Below are 23678 nucleotides of genomic sequence, written 5' to 3' on the forward strand. Positions count from 1 at the left end.
GGGAGAATATTCATCAAAAAAAGATAAAAATACGACTTTCTGTAAGTAAATGTTTCTCTGCAAAACCAGACTTTATGATGTCACCCGAAGATCTAATGGACTTGATATGCTGTCTTACCAAAAACTATTTGTCATTCTTGTAATGATCTTTTCAAACGGTATCAGTAGTGTTTTACTAAATTCCATTTTTTAGTGTAAGCTTAATCATATTGCTTTAAATATAATTATATAATGTCCATCATGCTATGCCAATAATGAGTTTTTTAAATGTTATTTACAAGTAAATAGTATCAAGATGAAGTTAACATACATTTATTATGCATTTTATTTTAGTATGCATGCTTTTAAAAATATTCAAAATATTTATCTGAATTTGAATGTTAATATTTGAATATTCCTTGTTTAAAAATCCATTAATTATTAAAATCATATTTTGTCCTTTCATACCCATTCCTTACGACAACAAGTTTTTGAATTGTGTTAAAATAAATATTGACAGCTGATTATTAGGTGATTGATCCAGACGTCTCATCCAGTATCCAGAAAAAAACATACAACCATATGTTAAAAAAAAAATACTCATGGCAAGAATAAAAAGATGCTGTATTCCTTTTATCTGAGTAGCTTAATGCATGAGGTGCATTGTGGGACAGATTATTGATTATGGTTATGACATGAGACGCGTGTTATCAATAAAGGCTGAAGTAATAACTCAGATTAAAGCCTGAGGTGCAGGCCCCTGTCCAGCCTAAATACAATTTGGAACTGAAACTGAGTAATGGCTTGCACGTATGCTAGAAACGCAGCACTTAAAATGAACCAGGGTGAGTTTCTGATATGAACTGTTCTTCTGAGGCACTGCAGGTATCTAATGCAACTGTCACTCACACAGATACCCTAGTGCCCATCATGTGCCTTAAATGTCTCATGATGAGAAGGAAAACTTATGTTTAAATTAGGAATTAATATTAGGGAACTAAAAGGCATCTAAATGCATGCCAGCACTACTAATACTACTCTCACTATCATGACCACTACTATAACAACAACTCCTACTAATAATACTAGTAGTACTACTACTATAATGATGATAATAATAATAATAATAACATTCATATCTGGCCTGCTTCTCGAAGTGCTGTGCAATGTGCAATATAGCACTAAATAAAAATAACATAATAATAAAAAGCAGAACATCAACAAGGTAAATATTCTTTAATAGTATTTGTCACTCTGGATAAGAGTGTCTGCCGAATAATTGGAATGTGATATATATATATGTATATATATATATACGTGTGTATGGATAGGGAGGATCAGGCGAAGTTAAGTTTAATTGTTCAGATTTAACGGGGGCAAATCTCAAGCCTTGCTCACATCCTGAATACACTGGAAAGCACACTGCCAGGAGCACTTGACTTGACCTTTTTGAAGCTGATTTTAATGGAGCAGAGAGAGGCTGAACAGGGTATTAATAGTTAATGGCAATAATAATACACTACCAGTCTACCAATCTATGCTGTGTATAAAGTGTATCATTATCTCCCATTTATATTTGCACTCAATAAAAAAAAAAATTCAAAATTATATATATATATATATATATATATATATATATATATATATGATCTAAGTGCTTTAGTGAACATTACACCTGGAAGACGGTTCAGTAAACATTACACCAGGCAGTCACAGTCAGCATTAAAATATGCATACAGTGGTGATTATTATTATTATTATTATTATTGTTGTTGTTGTTGTTGTTGTTGTTAAGAAGAATGTATTACAATTACAGAATAGCTTTCAGAAACAAGCAGTTTAATGCACTTCAAAGCAGAATAATGGTTATAATTCAGAGAAAATACATACAGTAAGTGTATAAAAACAATAAAAGGGTATGATTAACATTTGCTTGCTGAAGGATGTTAGTTAAAATATCATAGTCATACTTCCAATAAGTATGGTAAGCACCTGCAGAATTGAAAGTAGTTGTCAGAGAGGGAGAGGGAGTGGGGGAGGGGTGCAGCGAAATGGCAGTCGTCTGTCTGTCACTTTTACACATGAAAGAAAAAAATGATGAATACAAAAGTATAGCTTGTTGCTTATATAATTAAGCAACTAAGTGCCATAAAATCTTTCTGGGTGGGGGCAAATCTAGTTTGGCGGGACGTCCAAATAAAGTTATTGTATAGGAAAGTTTAACCCTGCACAGTGGTCTGATGGTAGTAGTGGTAACAATAGTCCTGGTGGTGGTGATAGTGGTCATTGTGCTGGTGGTGGTGGTAGTCGTGGTGACGATGATAGTTGTGGTGGTGTTGATAGTGGTCATAGTGCTGATGGTGGTAGTCGTGGTGATGATGATCGTTGTGGTGGTGGTGATAGTGGTCATAGTGCTGATGGTGTTGACAGTAGTGGTGGTGCTTGCAGTAATGGAAGTAGTAGCTGGAGGTGCCAAATGGTCTTTTCTACCAACAAGCTAGATGCTGTATGTGGGAACCATGAGTTATTGTATTGGGAAACAGGATACCCCCCATGTAATATATTTGTTATAATCATTTTGTTATGATTTTGTTATATTTGTATTCAGGCATATTGATACATTTTATTATTCAGTATTGGTTCAGGCAAGATGTTCAGGCACATCTATTATTATAGGCATCGCGTATGAGTGAATTGGCTCATGGCACAGGCGCCCATCGGGAACCACCTAGGGGTCCTGGTATGTACAACAGTTTAGAATGTGCAATGTAGCGAACTGTACACGTATTTCTGACCGTGTTGTTTTACGTATATTTTCAGGTGAGAAAAGTAATTGGTGACCGCAACTAAGTTATGAAAGTGTTGTTATGCATGCCTAGTAACTAATGTGATGTATTTGTGTATTTGATACTTACGGTGAAGTAAATACGTTATTGAAGTGATTGAACTTGGGATCGCTACGATAGCTAGCAGTGGGCATGCGGAAGGAATGTGATGCACACATGTACAACACAGCCTGTTTAGAATGTGCAACGTTGCGAACAGCACTCGCGTTTCTGACCGGGTTGTTTTATGTGTATTTTTACGGAATTCCTGTGAATTGTGAAGGAATTAAACATTTTTAACTCAGCTGCGCACTAGTAAAGCGTCTGCTTATTATGTGTGCAACATGTGCCCCTTAAGTAAATAATATATGCTACATAGTGTAATGTAACAACATTTAACTTGAAATGAGAAGTCTGTCCTCGTCAAAGTCTATTACTCGTCAAAGCATTTGAAGCCATTTTATTATTGTGCACAAGATAAAAACACAATGACAATTTCCGCTTGCTAGCTAAGGTAGTGAATTTTATAACTAACATTAGCTAGCTAGCTAATTTGGTATAGGCTATTTTCGAGCTACCTTATGTACTGCGGTGGTTTGGAGACAAAACTGAAGATACAATGGGGTTAGGTTTTTATCACGTATTGACTTAGAGTATATTATGCGTGTTGAAGCTGTGAAGCTACTAGGCCTAACGAGGGGAATTTAAGTTGTCACATGATCCTGTTACAAATCTCACTGATCCGTTCTTAACCAATTACAGACCACCTGGTGTGCCAACGTCTTTTCGGTTCAACCTAGAATTTATTTTAATTTTATCCAGGAGAGACGTTAAATGTTACTGCCTGTTTCTATTGATTACCACAGCATGTGCTTTTCGGACCTAAATGAGCTGTGAGTGAATACGATGAATTGTACACCACTTAGAAAAATTATAGAAAATAAATCACAGAACTCATTGGTTATAACATTTCCAGGTCATGGCGGCCATCTTGCGTTGGTGCCACTTGCGGAAGTACCAGAATGAATAGGGTTGAATGGAATCATGTGATCTTGTTTCCTTTCTAGCTCTTGTACGGTTCAGTGTTGCAGGTTCTCTCCTCGAAGCTCAACGTTTCTAACCGTACTGTACCGGCGGGCAGTGGCAGTAGCAGCAGCTGTGGAGAGTGAAAGGAGACTTGTGTGTGTAATTTTGGTCCTGACTGTGGAGAGTAAGTGGAGAGTAGGGACTGGTGCGTGTGCACAGTGTGTTTACTGAATTAAATAGGACAGCAAGTTACATAAGCCCCTTCCCCTCCTCTTTCCTACCACAACACGCCTGCATAACTGCCTCATCTCTCTTCCCTCTCTCCCTCTCCTTCCCTCTTGCCTTCGTTCTCATTCTTTCTATCCTCTCTGCCTTTCGCATTCTATCAATCTTTCCCTTTTACTTTTTTCCCTTCTCTTTCCCTCTCTCTGCCTTTTACACTTGAGTTCTCCTTCTCTCCTGCGAACCTCCTCCCTCCCTCTCCCTCCTATTTTCTCTCCCTTTCCTCCTCCCTCTCTACATACCCCCTCCTTCCTCCTCTCTTTCTCTTGCTCTCTCTCCATCTCTCCACCCCCCCCCCCCCTCAGGCCCTGGCCCCTCCCTGGCTGGTAGGCCTCTTTTCTAGGTCAAGCTCACTCTGCTGTCTGTTCTAATCTGCCCAGCTCTCTCTGATTAAATCCCAAACTATACCATCGAGAGGGAGAAGGAGGGAGACATAGACCGAGATGGAAGGGAGGAGGGAGAGGAAAATGGAGAAAGATAGAGGGAGAGCAACAGAGAGGGGGGGTGAAAAGAGGGGAACAGCTACTGTGCAATAGAGAGGAAAACAGGAGGGAAAGACGGAGAAAAATACAGATAGATGAAGAGATGGGGATGGAGATGATGGGAGGAAGAGAGATGGAGAGAGAGGACACAAGCAGTCGCTGATTGTCCCGTCTCCAGACCCAGCACTATCCTTTCCCTCCCCCTCCTCTCCTGACCGTTTCACCTCCTCCCCCTCCCCCTCCTCTCCTGACCGTTTCACCTCCTCCCCCTCCCCCTCCTCTCCTGTTTTCTCCCGGTTTGGAAGGCCCACTCTGTGAGCATTCCTGCTCACTGCTGCAGCCCCCTCTGTCAGACTGGGGGAACGCAGACGAGCGTGCGCTCTGCTCCGAAACGCAGACGAGCGTGCGCAGACGAGCGTGCGCTCTGCTCCGAAACGCAGACGAGCGTGCCTCTGCTCTGAAACGCAGACGAGCTTGCGCAGACAAGCGTGCCTCTGCTCTGAAACGCAGACGAGCTTGCGCAGACAAGCGTGCCTCTGCTCTGAAAAGGAGACGAGCTTGCGCAGACGAGCGTGCTCTGTTCTGAACGAGACGAAGCGTGCCTCTGCTCTGAAACGCAGACGAGCGTCTCGCTCGAACGCAGACGAGCTGCGCAGACGAGCGTGCCTCTGCTCCGAAACGCAGATGAGCGTGCCTCTGCTCTGAAACGCAGACGAGCGTGCCTCTGCTCTGAAACGCAGACGAGCGTGCCTCTGCTCTGAAACGCAGACGAGCGTGCCTCTGCTCTGAAACGCAGACGAGCGTGCCTCTGCTCTGAAACGCAGACGAGCGTGCGCAGACGAGCGTGCCTCTGCTCCGAAACGCAGATGAGCGTGCCTCTGCTCTGAAACGCAGACGAGCGTGCCTCTGCTCTGAAACGCAGACGAGCGTGCCTCTGCTCTGAAACGCAGACGAGCGTGCCTCTGCTCTGAAACGCAGACGAGCGTGCCTCTGCTCTGAAACACAGACGAGCGTGTCTCTGCTTCTTTCCGCTCTGTGCTTAATTCCACGCAGACTTCACGCGCAGTCCGTGCAGGGAGACCGTGTGACCCCTAACTGACCAGAGGGGTTACTGGTGCGTGATGATTCACAGACTTCCCGCTGACGGAGAACCCGGCCTCCCTGGTTGATGCCATAGCTAATTACGTGTCGCTGTGTGCGGCTACTGGCCATAGCCGGCACGGGCACTGTCCCAATCTCATACCGGATCACGGGGCTCGTCCACACACTTGAACAGCTCCTAGACAGCATAAGCTGCCCTACTGAAATTTTACTTTCAGTAGTACATTTTATTTGCCTTTCACATGCTTTATCCAATGTATGATCTGATGTATGACAGAGAGAGAGAGAGATCAATAATTCTGGAAGGGCCCATTGGCAGTGAATATGTGACCACATGCAGCAGAACAGACTCACAGAAAACTAATCCTGTGTGGCATCGAACGGTCTCAAAATGTACAAATAGTTATACGCAGATTATCTATTACAGCACACATTTTCATACAGTTTTTAGTTATCAGTTTAACTTACTCCCTACATTCTGTTATTACAGTTTACGCTTTTTGGTATGACTTGGTGTGTTTAACAGTATAGCGAATTTCAGTTTTGGCATGTTTTGTGGATGCTTTGGTTATCCTACCAATAAAGCACCATGCAATTTAATAGAGAGGGATTGAGAGGGAGAGAAAGGACTGAGAGGGATGGTTTGACGCACACTCTCTTTGCACACTCTGCTCTCTGTACTCCAGTGAACACCGTTTGGTGGGGGGTTCTGGGACAGCACTGGCGATTGGCTGGGCCCCATAAGGCATTTTGTGGTACAGCAGAGTGTTCTGGGACAATGGGCAATTTTGGTTCTGGGTTTAAAATCCACTGTTTTCTCATTCAATTTTCAGAGAGCTGATCTCTTTAGGTAGAATAGAGAGGGCCACAACTACACAACAAAATATATAGTGCCATATATTGAAAAACGTACTGGAATAGTTGAGTACATTTGTGCATAATGTTCTTCTCCAAATTTATTTTACAGTACTTGCAAGCATATTGCCATTTTTGCTTAATGACACATTGTTTCTTTCTACCTCAGCCCCACGTCTCAGTGAATGAGTTCACACAACATCCGTGCTTTCAACAAGGAGATCTTTCACAGGTAACTGTATTCCCTTATGCAGCTGCTGTAAAAAAAATTTTAATTGAAAATTTAGTTTTTTCTGTTTTGTTGATTTAATTAAGATGGGCTTGAGATTTTTTTTAAAGTTTGAAGCAAATGTTCATTAAGATGAATTATAACAACTAAATGACTCCTATCTTACTTTTCCACTCTGCATCTTCCCTTTGGCAGTCATTTTTGTTTGCTTCAATCGCTAACGTTAGTCTGCAGGCTAAAATTAGCAAATGAAGCTAATTATGAATTAAACATTCCCTCGGGTAAAGATTAATTCTTACTTGTCCATCTCTGGAAGAAAAACTATTATTCATTAAGCTGTATCATTTTTCCAATGTGTTGGACTGTGTTTTCGAATGTGCTCCCTGCTGATTTTGTTTGTTTCACTATTTTTTCAAAAAAGCCTTTTTTTTGTGTCCTCTTGCATTATCTTCCAACTGTTTTCAACTGCCTGTTACGTCTGGTCGTCATCGTAAATGTTCTCAACAGACCAACTTAATAAAGGGAATAAAAATGATTTTTTTTGCTCTAGTGGATGGACAAACACAAATTCATACTGCCCAAGAACACACAAAAGCACAATTCAATATCGCCCCATAAAAAAAGAAAATGAGAAATGTATGGCTAAAAGTCTACACCGGTGAAATAAAATACAGAATCAGGAATGAGAAATTCGTGATGAAGCAAAGCCTTGGTCCCAGAAGGCATGGAGGGGGAGACACAAATGGAACAACTTTGTTAAATCCTGCCCCTCTCTAAAACGAGTCCTATTTGCTTTCATTATCTCCCCACCCTCCCCACCCCCGCCCCCTGCCCCACCCCCGCCCCAGCCTCCGTCTCTCTGCGGCCTGTGATTTGTCCGGTAAATGTGTAGTGCTGTGTTAAACCGTTCGCTGGGCTCCCAGACAGACGAAACGCCCCGAGGTTCTGCCGGCTTTTGTCTGCTTGGCTCTTTCCCTGAGCAGTGCGGTGCAGAGCAGGACGCTCTGGGCCCAACAGCACCACCCACTGGCCAAGCGCTGGAAGTGCGGGGCGGAGGATTCGTGCCTGAGGGCGCGGGGTCAGCCTCGGTCTACCACGCCAGACTCCCCGGGGTCCCCCATGGCCAGCTGAGGGTGTCCTCAAACAGAATCTACCAAGAACCCCCCCACCCCCACTCCCCATGCTCTGAGCTGCCAGGGATCCTGAAACCATGACATCAGACATTTATCATTAATTATTCATGAGCTCCCTACATGTTACCAACTGCGCTTTGGGCTGCACTGGTTTTTTCTTTTTTTTTTTAAAGCTAGCCTAGAGAGTCCATTTGATGGCAGGCTGGTGGAGGGGATGGATGCTTAGCCTTGGGGATATATATGTATACATATCGCCAGCAGTTATGTTGACTAAAAACATCGTAACCCCATCAATTTTCCATCAAGCCATTGTTGACTTGGCACCATGAACGGTCGCCCTCTGGGGGGTCCTGGTGTGAGTGCTAATGACCGTGCAGTCTGGCGATATGTCAGTCAAACGTGATCCACTGCCGCGAGGCGTTCAGTCTTATCCAGACAGGGCCATGGCTGTGTTCAAACCCAGCGCTGCCACACCTGATTCCGCTAATCGCCCAATCAGCGTCTCCACTGAGGACTTCAGATTAGTTGATTAGCAGAATCAACTGTTTTAACGCTGCGATGGAACAAAAGCACCCAATGCCACACTAGTTCAGCAAAGCAGTACATTGTATGAGCTACACAGCACATTTCGGGGGGGCAGGGGTGGAGGATGAGAGGTAGGTATGGAAGGGAGGGGTGCCCAGATCGGGTGCCCCCAGTAGCTGCTGCCCCAGCTGGCTCCCCTCAGCCCATGGATGTCGGGCGACTGGTATCCATCGCTCCCCCTGTCAAAGGGCAGTGAAAATATGCGCTGTAACTCATTTATATGCGTACAAATAATGCATGTATATGTGGATAATATATTTGAATATATAGATGTACTCCCAAATATATTTTAAATATATTTTTCTGTTTTTGCTTAATAATGCATTCTGCTGGTTTGATAAGTGAATTCCACTGAGACTAAAGTGACAATAGTTGGTATATTTTGCTATGTACACTGTCATTTGTTTCATATTTGCTTTGTTTGCTTTGTTTATTTCATTTTGAAACATGAAAGAATGATTGGGTCTGGTGAAACATCGCTATCTCTCTCTCTCTTTCTCTATCTCTCTCTCATTCATTCTCTCTCTCTGTCTCTCACTCATACCCATTCAGGAATCTGAAATGCTTTCTCTGTGACAAGGTATGGCCCCTGTCTCTTCGCTTGTCCACAACCTGAGTCCCAGGGTTTCTGGAAGGACACCAGGGAGGTCAAAGGTCAGGGGTCGGGGGCTGTAGGGCTGCATTCCAACTAAAACATTGTTCTCTTCGCAAAACCAGCATAGCTTAAACATGCCTCATTGTTTTTCTTTCAATTTGATGTATTGCCATGACAAACACACTGTATGTCTGCATTGCCAAAGCATACAGTCAGAGAGGAGAAGTACAGTGTAATAGTCCCATAGCACAGTAACACCGTGAATAACTCCGAAGTCCAGGCGCTTCGGTTCCTCAGTCATTGTGCAAGTGTGCAGCGCTCCTCGTTTCTACGTTCCTCTTTGTGATGTGTCTCTCCATGACGGTTAAATGCTTTGACAGAACATCAGGATTTTGTGAGAAAAGTGATTACGCAGAAGAGTCATATACATTATATGATTTATAAAATCATTATAATAACCACAATCGTTTTTATATGTAGGGTTAGAATCATATTTGTACTCCCAGACTTTGTAATGATTGTACAGTTGAGCATTCTGGGTGAATTTGGCAGGGGTGTGGCATCTGTCTCTTCTCACTCTGTGAGGAATGAAAGGAGGGTAAGAGTGAGCTCCTCTCTCGCACGCACCGCGGCCTGTGTGTGTGTATTGATCCGGCTAAAGGCAGCCCTGGTCCTGAGAGAGATGGGGGTGGAGAGAGGGAGGGAAAGAGGGGGAAGAGGGAGGTTGAACATGAAAGACAAAGAAGAGAGAGGGAGGGAAAGAGAAGAGGAGGGAGAAGCAGGGGGAAATGGAGAGAAGGAGGTTGGAGGGAGAGAAAGAAGGAGGAAAGAGAGAGGGAGGGAGTACTGCAGCTATTTGAGCTAAAGCGAGCTGGTAGCGTCCAGCGCGTATCGGACAGCAGTGCAGCTGGAGCTTAGCTCTGAAATTAGTTATTGATCCTCCCTTCCAGGCTCTGGGGCTACAAACCCCTTCAGCTGATTCCTGCTCTTTTTCATTTGTTCCCTCTCTCCCCTTCCCTCCCTCCCTCCCTCCCTCCCTTTCTCTCGTGCATCTTTTTCCGTCACTCCTGTTCTCTTTTTCATTTGTGCTGTCTGTTCTTTTTTTCCTTCTCCCTTACGACATGTTTTCTCTTCTCTCTCTCCTTTTCCTCTTGTCTCCTTCTCCTTGATGTTTATATCGCTGCTTTTCTTCCTTTTATTTGTGCATTCGCTGTTCTCTTTTTCTCTCTTTGACCACACACTCTTTGTTTTTCTTTTTTGCTTTTTCTCTCTCTCCCTCCACCTATCAGTATCCCTCTTTATTCCTAGGTCCCTCATTCCCTCATCTCGCGTTTCCCCTTTTCCATTTCACTCTTTTTCTCTCATTGTTTCTCTCTTCCTCCGTTCTCTCTCTTTTGCTTCCCATTTTCACATTTCTTGTAGCCTCCTACAGACAGCATTGTGTATGAGAGAGAGAAGATGAAATGTTGTGGAGATAGAGCGTAAAAGTGTGTAGCAGCGCTTGGTGGAGATAGAGCAGGGTGTGGATCAGCAGTACTGTGGTGGAGATAGGAAGGTAGACCGTGGTGAGATAGAGGTAAAGGTGGTGTAGGATCAGCATACTGTGGTGGAGATAGAGCGATAAGGTGTGTGTAGGATCCAGTACTGTGTGAGAGCTAAGGGAGGATCGCAGATGGTGAGATAGAGCAGTAAGGTGAGTGATAGGATCAGCAGTACTGTGGTGGAGATAGAGCGTAAAGGTGGTGTAGGATCAGCAGTACTATGGTGGAGATAGAGCGTAAAGGTGGTGTAGGATCAGCAGTACTGTGGTGGAGATAGAGCGTAAAGGTGGTGTAGGATCAGCAGTACTGTGGTGGAGATAGTAAAGGTGGTGTAGGATCAGCAGTACTGTGGTGGAGATAGTTTGTAAAGGTGGTGTAGGATCAGCAGTACTGTGGTGGAGATAGTTAGTAAAGGTGGTGTAGGATCAGCAGTACTGTGGTGGAGATAGTTAGTAAAGGTGGTGTAGGATCAGCAGTACTGTGGTGGAGATAGTTAGTAAAGGTGGTGTAGGATCAGCAGTACTGTGGTGGAGATAGTTTGTAAAGGTGGTGTAGGATCAGCAGTACTGTAGGTGGAGGATCAGAGTACTGGTAATAGAGTAAGTGTAGGATCAGCAGTACTGTGGGTGGAGATAGATTAGTAGTAAAGGGGTGGATCAGCTAGGGATCAGCAGTACTGTGGTGGAGATAGTTTGTAAAGGTGCTGTAGGATCTGCAGTACACCCAACCCAACAGGCCTCGCAGTACTACTCAGAGGAGAGCCAGCGGCTATTTCAGGGGGGCGACATAGCTCAGGAGGTAAGAGCGGTTGTCTGGCAGTCAGAGGGTTGCCGGTTTGATCCCCTGCCCTGGGCGTGTCAAAGTGTCCCTGAGCAAGACACCTAACCCCTGATTGCTCCCAGCAAGATGATTGGTACCTTGCATGGCAGCCTTTCACTGTTGGTGTGTGTGTGAGTGTATGTGTGAATGGGTGAATGAGAGGCATCAATTGTAAAGCGCTTTGGATAAAAGCGCAATATAAATGCAGTCCATTTACCGTTCATTTCACAGCTGTGACACACTGTTGGCTAATAATGTAGCAAATGTTTGAACCTATGATCAGGGCTTGTGAGCAGGGCTTAGCTCTCTTTCCCTAATGGTGACCAGACACAATACAGGAACCCCTATGACTTTGCTTGCTGCTGCTGCGTTTAAGGTAGATCAAAATCCTGTTCCAGCAATGCATTTTTAAGGCCTAATAGCAGAGGCCCTTTATCAAAAGATGTCCAGGTCAGACCAGTGGGCAATGAACAGCTCCTCCCAGCCTGATTAACTATAACGGACCAGCTGCCCGGTCAGCCAGAGGCAGCGTCGCGGCGTTTCCCTAGTAACCGGGGTTGCACGGCAACACTGCCGTAAGTTTCTGCAGTAATGTTTGGAGAGGTCGGGCTGAAACAGTAAACTGAACGCAGTTACGTCCTCTGGGACTGTGCGGTATGGCACTTCGTTTAGAGGCTTAGAGAGTAGTTAAGGAGGAAGTATTTCAGAACGATTAAGTAAGTGTGTTGACGCGAATGGACTATTAATAATTGGTCTTTGGATTTATTGATTGAAAAATGGGTACTCTGACTCCTGAAAGTGAGATGTGCTGTTGAGCCATGAACTGTCACCGGGAACCAATCAGATAATCACATTCCGAGAATCTAGGGCCTGACTTGTGGTCTTATGCACTGATTGGCTCCTTTACAGAATGGGGGTGGGGCTTGGAACCCTACCATTGAACACTGCAGGGCGGTCTCTATGACTGGAGTCCACTGTATGTGTTTTCACATGATTATTAATGTATATTGTCTTGTAAGGCTGCCTTCTGCAGGGAACGCCTGATTGACTAGGGGGCGTCACTGGCGTGCAATGAAATGTCTTATTAAAATCATTCCCTTCCCAAGGGGTGCTACAGCCGCGAATGCACTGGCTTGCAGGGCTGCTGCCACTGTCTGAACAGAATGAGCCATCCTGCAGCCCTCTCCAACAATTAAAACATTATACCACTGAAGGCCACCAGGTGCCACTATGCAACAGGTGACTAAACCATAGTTCTTATGTAAGCTCAGAGTGGAGACCTTCCTTGTTTGAATTTCTCCTCCTTATTTTTCCCTCTTAAATAGAAAGTTGAGCTGGAATTTTTTCTTATATTTATTATTACAAACTTGCAGGTAAGTGCCAGTGCTTTTACCCAGATTGGTTACAGGAGAAAATAAAGCAGAAATGTTCATAGCTATCTGTAAGGGCCAAAATGGCCTCTTGAGAACTTGACATTTTTGTTCCTTTGGTAAGATTGAACATACAGTACAAAAAAGCGCAGAGACGAGTTTAAACAAGCACGAACTGTCCAAATAAGGCCAAGGGATTTAAAAAAAGAACTTTCAGAGAGAAACATTTCCTTGAACAACATCATGAGTCACATACTGACTGCTCCAGCCAGTTCCTGGTTTCAACAGTATCTGCTTGCAGCAGTAAAGTATTAACAGACAAAACTAGCACAGCGGGAATCAGCAGAATCATAGTATGAAAAACATGGGAAGTTAACCTTGGTTTCTGAATGTTTTGTACAACGTGTGTGTGTGTGTCCGCCCGCCCGCCCGTGTGTGTGTGTGTGTCCGCCCGCGTGTGTGTGTGTGTGTGTGTGAGTGATTGCAAGGTGTGTGTGCCTTTGTGTGGGCGTGCGTGAGTGTACATATGATGTGAGTAAGTAAGAATGTACGTGTGTGTGTGTGTGTGTGTGTGTGTGTGTGTACGTGCGCGTGAGTGTGTATTATCCGGAACTCCTCCCAAACAGAAACTAATTTGGGCTGTAATTCTTAGCTGCCTCTGAGTCACCCTGCTCTCTCAGCTCTGTTGAAAAACTGAACCTGGCTGTTTTCAGACACACTCACAAAACACACACACACACACACTCACCCGCACACAATCATGTACTTACAAACTGAAATTCAAACACGCGTACACACACACGGAGAGCCAGTAAAATGTCAACACGAGACACGAGAGAGAGAGAGAGAGAGAGAGAGAGAGAGCAGAGATAGACGAGACACGGACAGCATAGTTGTTTACCTCTGTTAGCTGTGTCACTCTGGAGAGATTAGCCTCTCTGTGTAGCATTCTGTTCTGAAGAAAAAAACAGATAAAATGTGCAGGGAGGGAGGGAGGGAAGGAGAGAGAGAGAGAGAGGGAAGGGGGCCCGGTGTCTGTGGAACATTCGTAATTACACGCGCATGTGGCCTGGACAGGAGGCCTTAACTTGGAAATGGCTCTCTCTCTCTCGCGCGCGCGCGCGCACCGAACATTTCACAGCTACCTGCACTCCAGTGCACAGTTCCCTTTAACGTCCAGACCTCCGAGGAGGAATCACTCCATTACCCATGGTTCCCTTCTCCGCTTTAGTGACCCTCTTTATCTGGTGCGGAGGCCTCAGAATTCATCCTCTGAGCCGAGGTGGGGGGGGATAACGCAAATGAGGGACCTGTTTTGCAAAACAATAGGATACCAAAAAAAAAAAAAAAAAATGTAAAAACGCTGTGCCCGGACGACTCCGAGTTCCACGGATAGCCGTAGTCTGGAGAACGGCGAGTAAACACGTTCTTTCTCTTTCTTCGAAAACGAAAGTTCGTAAGATTGGAGATGGGAGCTCCGCGTCAGCCCCGCCCGCCCCCCACCCTGCTCCGCACCGCAGCATAATCACTTTTTACGAGCCCTTCTCTTCCTGGGAGCGGCTAATGGCGCTCTGGCCGTGACTCGGCGGGTCGATTGGCTCGCATTCCGCCGCTCGCCTTACTCATCAGAAATGACCGTCTCCTCGCCCTGCGTTCCCCGGGTCACCCCCGGCTCCACAGCCAGGCCCTGCGCAACAAAGGGATGCATTCTAGAGCCAGACAGGAAGTTGCTCCCGGCCCCCCTTTAGCCTCCCCCAACTCAACCACACCCCCCCAAACCACCCCACCCTTTCATTCCCAGGCCCCCCTACCCCCCACTCATTCGGCTCCCACTAGGATCCTGTTTGTGTTTTGCTCTCACAGGGTTTGGTGGGAGTGGAGGGAGGGAAGGAGGGTGTGTGTGTGTGTGTGTGTGTATGTGGGGCATGTGTGTGTGCGTGTGCGTGTTTGTGTGTGTGAGTGTGCATGCGTGTGTGTGCATGTTTGTGAGTGTGAATGTGTGTGTGCGTGTTTGTGTGTGTGTGTGTGTGGATGTGTGTGTGTGCGCATGCATGTGTGTGTGTGCATGTTTGTGAGTGTAAAAGTTTGTGTGTGTGTTGAAGGAACAAAGCAGAAATTTAAATAGCACCCACCCCCTGCTCCTCCAGTCCTCTCTCTCTCTCTCTCTCTCTCGGGATGCGTATGTGGGTGGGAGGGGAACCCCCTCTTCAGTGGGCTTTGTGAGATAAGATCCTCTGCTCAAGAAGAGAGTGCATCCACAACCTGGGGGGTGGGGTGTGTGTTAGGGGTGGGGGTGGGGGGGTGTGTGTGAGTTGGGTGTGAGTGGGGGTGGGGGGGGACAGCAGGCAGGGGCGGTTAGTGTTTACACTGGAACTCTAGGGGAGGTCCACAACAGCGATGAGCGCATTTATTTATTGAAGTGTCTTCATGGCAAACAGCTGAGCATCACTCCCCAAAACAGTGGGTTTCAGTGAGAAAACACAGACACACACACACACACACACGCACACATACACACACACACAGACACACAAACACACACGCGCACACACACACACACAGAAAGACACACACACACACACACACACACACATACACACGCACACACACACACACACAGACACATAAACACACACACAAACAAACACACACACACACACACACACGCACACAAGATAATGCCCCAAACAGTTTCCAGCAGTTACAGAATGGCTCTCTCTTTCTCTCAAAATAAAATATAAACCCCCCTTCCCCCACCACCACTTTGTAGACAAGAACCAGAAAATAAGATAAGAGGATGTAAAATAGTGTGCAGTAAATGTGAAATGTTAAAAGTGAACCCTCGCTTTCTGGTTTTACTGAAGATCAACACTTTTGTGAGTCTCCTGCTCTTCCTTTCTGATTAGCCCCGCTGTAATCATGTTCCCTGCGCATTTAAGGCCGTCTGAATGGATCTGAAACGGAATCCTGTGTGCAGGAGCCAAGCTTGCGTTCAGAAGGTTGCGGCATCCATTCCAGAATTGTGGCATTTCAGCACGGGTCCAAACCTGCTCTGTAGACGGTTGTACACAGTTATATCAACGTATGATGTCTAATAAAATGTAATAACTGACAGCATCTATAATGTTTTAAGCATTATGTTACCCTGTTTGGCTAACCATCTAAGCACTGCTTTTTTAATCCTCTCATGTATGCACATTAAAAAAATACTCCATAATGCGCCAAATATTAAATACTGTGATTGTACAGAACATTTTTTTATTAGTATTGTTCTCAACTTAGGGTGTTTTCTGAAGAGGGGTGGTGGCTGTTCTTTCATATACATTAATGGACAATAATCATATTTTATCCCCAAAACTACATCCCCTTTCATAAGATGTTTTAAATCTGTTTGCTTACCAGCCACCTGCATCCACAGTGGCTTACAAAGCTAACATTTATATAAACTATTCACCAATGCGGCTGAATGTTTTACTGGAGCAATTCAGGTTAAGTATCTTGTTCCTGGGGGTAATGGCTGTACCCCACCTGGGATTTGATCCTGCAATCTCTTGAGTCACAAGCCCCGCCCCCTCCCCCGACACTTTGCTGCCACCCGATGCAAAGAAATGACAGAGGTCTCAAGTGACCAGTCCTTTTATCCTGGGTAAACTAGTTCCACTGATACCTTTGCCCAGGCCAGGCCCTGTCTGTCCCAGGTCATCCGCTTATATTATAGTCTGTGTGGCCTGACAAGGTTGAGCAGAAGTAGACGTGTTTATTGTGGGGGATACGGAGTCATCAATCGGGAAGCCTTGTATTGCAGTGGCTCTCAAAATTGGTCCTGGGGGATCCCTGTGTATGCTGATCGTTTGTTCATACCACAATCACAATCCCAGAATTTAACTATCTGTTTCTTTAATGTAATTAGACACTTTTCATGTTTTAATAGGCTCAATCAATAGGCTCCTAATTGGTGAAAGTGTCGACACCTGGCCACAGAATATGACCATGCGGTAGATAATGAAGAATTCAAAGACAAAGCAAATTATAGCGAGTAAAACCTGCATTCTAGTAGTACGTTTTAGGAAGAAATCTTGAAATAACTTAAACACGTGTGCTGAACAACATTATTTGAGCAGGGATTCTCCGGGACTGAGTTTGAAAACCACTGTTATACAGCACAGACCTTCCATTGCTATTCAGTGAAGACAAGATGGGTTTTTTTCCTTTTTTAAAGAATTTGGTTGCATTAATCTAATGTTTGAAACAGGAACCTGACTGGGTGGCTGCTGATATTGCTGGTCATTATGGCAGTGTAACCGCGTCATTTTCCTGGCAGTCGGGGAACAGAGTGCTGCAGTGCTACAGTAACTGCACACGCTCAAGCAGAAGTGAATTTCTGCTGGTTTAAGTGGTGTTTCAGTATGAAGAACGCCCCTCTGGAGTGTACACTAGGGCTGGTGGGCTGATTTTAAAAATCCAGACCAGAGTGACGTAAGATGTCTGCCAAAGAAGCTCAAACCAAGCCAGTGCCCTTAACGCGTTCCCTTTGGGAAGAGCCAAAAAAAAAAAACGAAAAGAGACAGCCAGCTGGCTTCTGACCACAAACAAATTGCCAAGGAAGCACAGATATGCATGTCTGTTCCGGAACATTCCGCTATTTATTTATTTTTTTTTTACCTCTCAGGACTCAAACTGTATGTTTGTATTAAATTGACACTTTTTTTTTTTCTCCAAAAAAACGTCCAAAAAAAGGGGGAAGAGAGAAGAAATTGGCAGATGGCTTTTCAGAGCCTACCACGTCAGTGCAGAACGGGCGGCGGTTTGGCGGGTTTGGGCTGGGAGAGGCGACGCCAACGCCGGCGGCACGGAGCGGCCCGCGAGCTGGCGACTCACGGCGCGGTCCCGCGTTGGACGGCGGCCAGGAAACGTTCTCACGCAATCAAGGGAACGTCCTTCATTGCAGCGTCGAGGCCGCTAATTACCCGACGCGCGTCCCGTCCGTTTCCCCCGAACGGGTCCGTTTAGGCAAGGGGGAGTCTTAAAAAAGGGAAGCCGTTGCCATTGACACCTGCGCTCAAAGCAGCCAATTAGCGTGAGGTTTGATTGCTCGCGCAGCTTAAGTGTAATTAATCAGAACTCCAGCGCGGCAGAACTAATCAATAAAGTTTGAAATGCCGGGGAGAGCTGAGCACGGATGTGATCTAGACGGTGTGCCGCACACAAGCCTGGCAGCCAGTTCCCTTTCAGTTCAGTCAACCCAGGAAATTCAGTCCATGAATTGGAAATAATCCTCATACTTTTCTATGAGGATTTTTTTTTTCAATGAATACAGCTGAATTTCAATTCACCTGAATTCACCTTCTGAATTGAAATGGTTTCCCCCCCCCCCAAGTCCTTGTAGACTAATCCATTCATCTGCCTCCCTTTGCCAAAGTCCAGATGAGTCATGGAAATGTTCTTATTTATTTCTGTGGCAGGAGTGTGCGAACACAATCCCACCTGTCTAAACCCTCTCCGGGAGACACGGTCAGGGGGTACTGACCTTGATCAGGTCTTCATACCAGTCCACGGGTGTTGAGTGGGGAGGGGGCAAAGGGTCATGACCCTTCGATAATTACACTGGGGGGCACTTCCTCCTGGATATTCTCGACTGTTTTTGGTGAAATATGTACTTATTTATGTCGATGTAATGCTGAATAGCTTATGGACGGTGATGGTAAATCACTGTCACATATATGAGAGCACCCAATTATAGCTATCTGTGCCTGTCAACACTGTCTTAGATCAAATCTGGCTGGCCTAACGTAAGTCTAAACACATTCGTCGACTTAAGTGAATCCAGAATGAACAGACATTCACCATTTTTGAGGTGGGCAAGCACTTTTTTTATGAACTTCCAGATTTCTTGCCGCAAGCTAGCTAATTACTTGCAAATGTATGGTCAGTGAGGAAAAAAAAGCCTGTGTTGCCTAACAGTGTTTAAAACCACCATCATTAGCTGCTAACTGTTTTGTGTTTTATTTGTGTAATTCATATCCTGTTTGCATTCTGGAGTGAATGTCTTGTATTATGGGTTAATGGTATGTTTAGCTAGCGTTAGCACAGATATGAGTCTGTTGTGTTGGGTTTGTTTGTTAGCTAGCTAGCTATCTACTTTGTGAGCAAGGGTAGGCTGCTTCATTCAATGCAGTTCTCTGGTAATCCAGTCAGTGAATCGGCTGTCGCAGCAGAAGCAGCTCTCACTCCGGTTTTATGATGAAAAAATGCCACGTACACAGCAAATCATGTAACTGTAAAAATTATTTGTTGATCCCTGCCTGTTTTGATGCCAAATCAAGGCCTGTGTAATCAGTCCAAAGGCTGCACCCGCATCAGATCACCTGGATCAATTACATAGCTTAAATACTTTATCTGTTTATTTTCTGGCAAAATTAGTAAGACACTCCTACAGATCCCTGAAAATTTTCAGTGAAACAGTTACTAACCAAAATGTACAGTCATGTGAAAAGAATTTTGTTCTGAATTGAAGATTATATACGTTTTTGTGAAATTGTGTGTATAAAATATGCTAGAATCATGTTGGTGTCTAACGGATATTTGTAAAGTGCTTAAAATATTTGGCTGGTGAGTGTGCGTGCGTGTGTGCATGCGTCACGAGCCACGCACTGGAACCCGTGTGTAAGCAGGATGGGCTGCCCTGTGACAGTGTCCGTGTCCCACAAGGCCCCGGGGTCACAGGCAAGGCTACAGACGTGTAAACGCAGAACACAAAGAGAGCACGCCGCTCGTCAGAGCCCTCCGGCACATGATAGACGGCTATTTTTGGGGTCCTGCACGCTGCCCCCCACAGCCCTTTGTTTGGCCTCCAGGACGTGCAGACTTCAAAAGCGGCACAAACAAAACCGCGAAACCGTGCCAACAGGACCGCTACCGCCACCTCCGCCTCCCCTGAGTCGCGCCGTCTCCCGGCAACCGGGAGGAAGTGCGTCAGCCGCGGCGACAGGCAGCGCAAGTGCGCAAACGTGGGACAGAGAGCAGCCTCAGCTGGGACGGTGACCGTCTTCGCCCTTGAACCCCGGGGACAGGGCGGAGTCTGCGAAAGCCTCTACCCGCCACACGCACCTTTAACTCTCACCCCCCACTCACCCCCCACTCACCCCCTACCCCCCCTCCCCATTCCATGAGAGAGGAAACAACACGACAAAGATCCCACAATTCCACGGGAGTGTGTGTTTGGTTCTAGCGACTGGACGGTAGATATTCGAGGGAAAGAACACGAGAGGGCGAAACACAAACACTAACAGGATCTGACCGAAAGCAGAGACTATCATTATCCCTTAGCCACTCATCCTGTGAGCCTGATGATATGGCGGCTGTGGCAGATGCACTTTCCCTGTTATTCTCCCGGCCCCACAGTGTGCCTGCACATAAGCAGGAGGTATAATCTGCGTGGGCCTAGATAACTGGAGAGGCGCATCCAGTACAAAGCGTAGTGTGTGGGGCAGTGGTGCGTCTAAAACCCTCCCTCAGCAGTTGTTCTGTCCTGGAGACGGCGTGAGCACGCTCAGTAGGCTTCTAAATGGACACAGCGGGTCTTCCTCAGAAGTCAGTTCTTTATGCCCTGCCAAAACAGGTATTAAGTTACAGTATTTGAAAATGAAGCTGAAGAAAAGAATTCAGTCTGCAGTGGATGGAGGCGCAGCGCTCACGCTCTAATAGTGTGTGCCAAATCGGGTGTTTTAGCAGCGTAGGCATAAATAAATATTTCCTGCACAATCCCTTGCATTCCCTACCCACAATGATTCCCTAGCTCGTCACTGAACGCCCTGTTCTTTTTCCTAGTTCCCAGTTTATATAAAAATAAAAGGTAAATAAATAAAGAAATATATAATCAGTAGGTGTGCTTATATGCTTATAACATTTTAATAACATTTTAGAAGTTCTGAGTCTGTGTGTTACGATGGCATGTAAACTGGGTGGACTGAAAAGGGCGAGACTCCCTGTGTGCCAGTGGCACGCTGGCGCTCAGGTGACAGGTGACAGGTGTGTGTGTTACAGTATGCAAGCACTCCGCCAGCTCAGATAACTAACGGGCATGGAGTACATTGCAGATCGGGATTATGGCATTCCAATGTGTGGAGCTGTGGCTCTGTGGGTGTGTGCGTGCTTGTGTGTGTGTGTGTGTGTTTGCGTGTGTGTGTGTGTGTGTGCATGAATGTGCGCTTGTGTGTGTTTGTGTACGTGTGTGTGTGTGTTTGCGTGTGAATGTGTGTGTGGGTGTCAGATTTGCTGTGTGTATGGTGAATGTGAGGGCTGGTCAGTATGAAAGCCATTATGGGATCTTTGAAACAGGGTGTGTGAGAGAAAGGCAAAGTGATGTTTAAAACTTTCAAAGCAATATTTTAAGTAATCTTGCTCTATATATATTTTCATCACAAAAAAATAAACAACCAAGTCCAAGACAACAAAATTAAGCATTCAAAAAGCCACTCCATTTCACTCAACATGCTTGAATTCTTCATTCTTCCTTCTGCATTCTGCTCCAGAGAAAGAGAAAGAGCTGTTATTCACACATGGCTGTATGTGCCTCTCCCAGAAAACAAATGTTCCCCTTTATTTCTCTAAAAAAGAAAAAAATAGAAATCATGACTCTCTCTCTCTCTCTCTCTCTCGCTCTCTTGCATGCATTGCAAGCTTGGCTGCAGCGTTTCCCTCTCCTCCACCTCACCTCTGCTCTCCTCCCTCCCTCTCTCTCTCTCTCTCCCTCACTCTCTCTCTCTGTTTGCAGATTAAATGGGCAGGCTGCCAAATTTTCATACTTCCTGGCAGCAAAAGGGCCAGCCAACTTCCTGGAGAGGAGGGGCCTAGCAAAAGGTTACATTTACACAATGTGCCTATGGAAAAACACAGCGAAAGAGAGAGAGAGACAGAGAGGGGAGGGAGGGAGGGAGGGAGAGAGAAACAGCAGAGCTGGTGAAAGAGAAGGGGGGAGGGAGAGAGGACAGAGCGGGTAAGCTAAACGGCTCCACCGTTCTGCTGCACCAGGGTAATGGAAAAAACCCTCCAGGGGAATTTTCAGTGAGCGAGAGTATCGAGTTACGCTCTATCATTACAATGCTGTCTTAGCTCCCCCTCCTCCTCCTCCTTCTCCCTCCCTCCCTCCCTTCTCCCTCTCTTTTTTTACTCTCTTCATTTCATCTCCTCCCTCCCTCCCTTCTTTCTCCCGTTCTCCTCTCCTTTCTCTCCCTTACCCTCCTCTCCTCATCTTCTCTCACCACTTCTCACTTCTTCACTCCTCTCTTGCACACTGTTCTTCTCTCTCTTGCACTCCTCTCTCTCTCTCTACCTCTCATCCCTCCCTCTCTTTCCCTCTCCTCTCAGCTCTCTCTCTCTCTCTGAGTTCAGGTGGGTTTTAGGAGGCTCACTGTGGGACAGGTCCCGTTTGATGTGGGTAGGTGCGTGTCTCGGGGTGCGAGGCAAACTCGTGGGGTAAAGGGGGCGAGAGGGGGGAGCTGGGGATGACCGTTTGCAAGCGGCTACGCGCGCAGCGCGGACTAGCAGCCATCGACAAATACAACAGAGGGAGAGAAAGAGGCCGAGAGACAGAGGGAGGGAAAAAGAAAGCTGCCTTTCCTTCTGAGGAGGAGAATCTCGCAGTTTGCCACATGCTTGGTGTTTTTGTTCACACGCTTGCTCTCTCCCCCTCCTCATACATTACACCACAGTAAAGCCTCTTCTCATGTTTTCCTCTGTCTCCATCTCTTTTTCTCGGCCAGTTTTTTCACCCTGTTGGTTTTCTTTCCCCAAGATAAAAGCAGCAGCACGTACTCCTATAGACTGGCTGGTTGCGGTGCACCAGCAGGCTAGCACCTCCCCGTCGGCAGCAGCGGCTGACACACCAGCGTTTCTGCAAATGGGGTTCGCTGTGGCCAGCACCGTTCACATTTTCTCTTAGCAGCTGATCTTCGTCTGGTCTGTCAAGCCTCCACTGCCTGCTGTCGGGCCGCTGTAGCGCCGATTTGGAAGACGTTGGGAGAATGGCAACCTTGCCGACGGCGGGTCGCTGTTGGGCCGATGCATCCTGGATGGTCAATACTTCCCCGTGTTGGGAGATTCATAAAGATGGCCCTTCGTGATAGCGCTTTGGAACAGGCTGCCCCAGCCGGGCCCGTAGTATCCCATTGGGCTCATTTCTAGCCCGCTTCAGAGACGCACTTATCTTGTTAGACGCAGGCCGCACTGCCACAGTCAGGGCAGCCGGGCCCAGCCGAAAGCTTAGGCGAGGTTTCCTAAAAGTGGTTCTGGGGAAGGAAAGGGAGCTGGCATGCCTGGCATTGAGGCAGCTGTTGAAACGCGGCTCCAGGGTTCCATCGTGTGGACGGGCCCCACGGCCTGAATAAACGGGCCGTGGTGCGGCCCGGCGAGGGCTTCGGTCAGTGGGGCCGCCCCGTCTGCCTCGCGGTGCAGCGGCGATGCCTCCGGTTGCCTGGGTGACGGGTAACTGCATGCGCATGCCTGCAGTGCAGTAAAGCGGAGCTCAGGCTGCGGAGAGAGAGGAGCCGGCGGGCTGAACGCGCTTCGGAGGGGCGCTCGCATGAGCTGAGCCGCAATACGGACCCGTCCAAACGGGAGAGGAAGCGCGCGGCGACGTGCGAGCTGATATCAGCGAGGCGGCGGCGTTTTATCTCTCTTCAGTTTGTCATTTCATTCCACGGACGCATCTCGCAAAACGTGTACACGGAACGTGAGAGAAAATCCGCTGCCTCGAGTTGCCTTGACAGCGACCAGTGCGTTTGTGCGTTCGGGATCAGAAAGAATAGGTCCCCCCGGGTGAACGTTTCCTGTTTTATTTTATAAACCAAAAACAAAAT

At 46.4% G+C, this 23678-nt stretch overlaps 1 long non-coding RNA gene across 1 annotated transcript; it reads left to right on the top strand.

Moving 5' to 3' along the window:
• Nucleotides 1-2672: 2672 nt before the first annotated feature.
• LOC135239671 (uncharacterized) lies at nt 2673-20699 on the top strand. Its single transcript, XR_010325451.1, has 3 exons — nt 2673-2799; nt 6720-6782; nt 17560-20699. It is a non-coding gene; the product is annotated as an uncharacterized LOC135239671 (long non-coding RNA).
• The last annotated feature ends 2979 nt before the right edge of the window (nt 20700-23678 follow it).

Source organism: Anguilla rostrata, chromosome 14, assembly GCF_018555375.3.
Source record: "Anguilla rostrata isolate EN2019 chromosome 14, ASM1855537v3, whole genome shotgun sequence".
Lineage (NCBI taxonomy): Eukaryota > Metazoa > Chordata > Actinopteri > Anguilliformes > Anguillidae > Anguilla > Anguilla rostrata.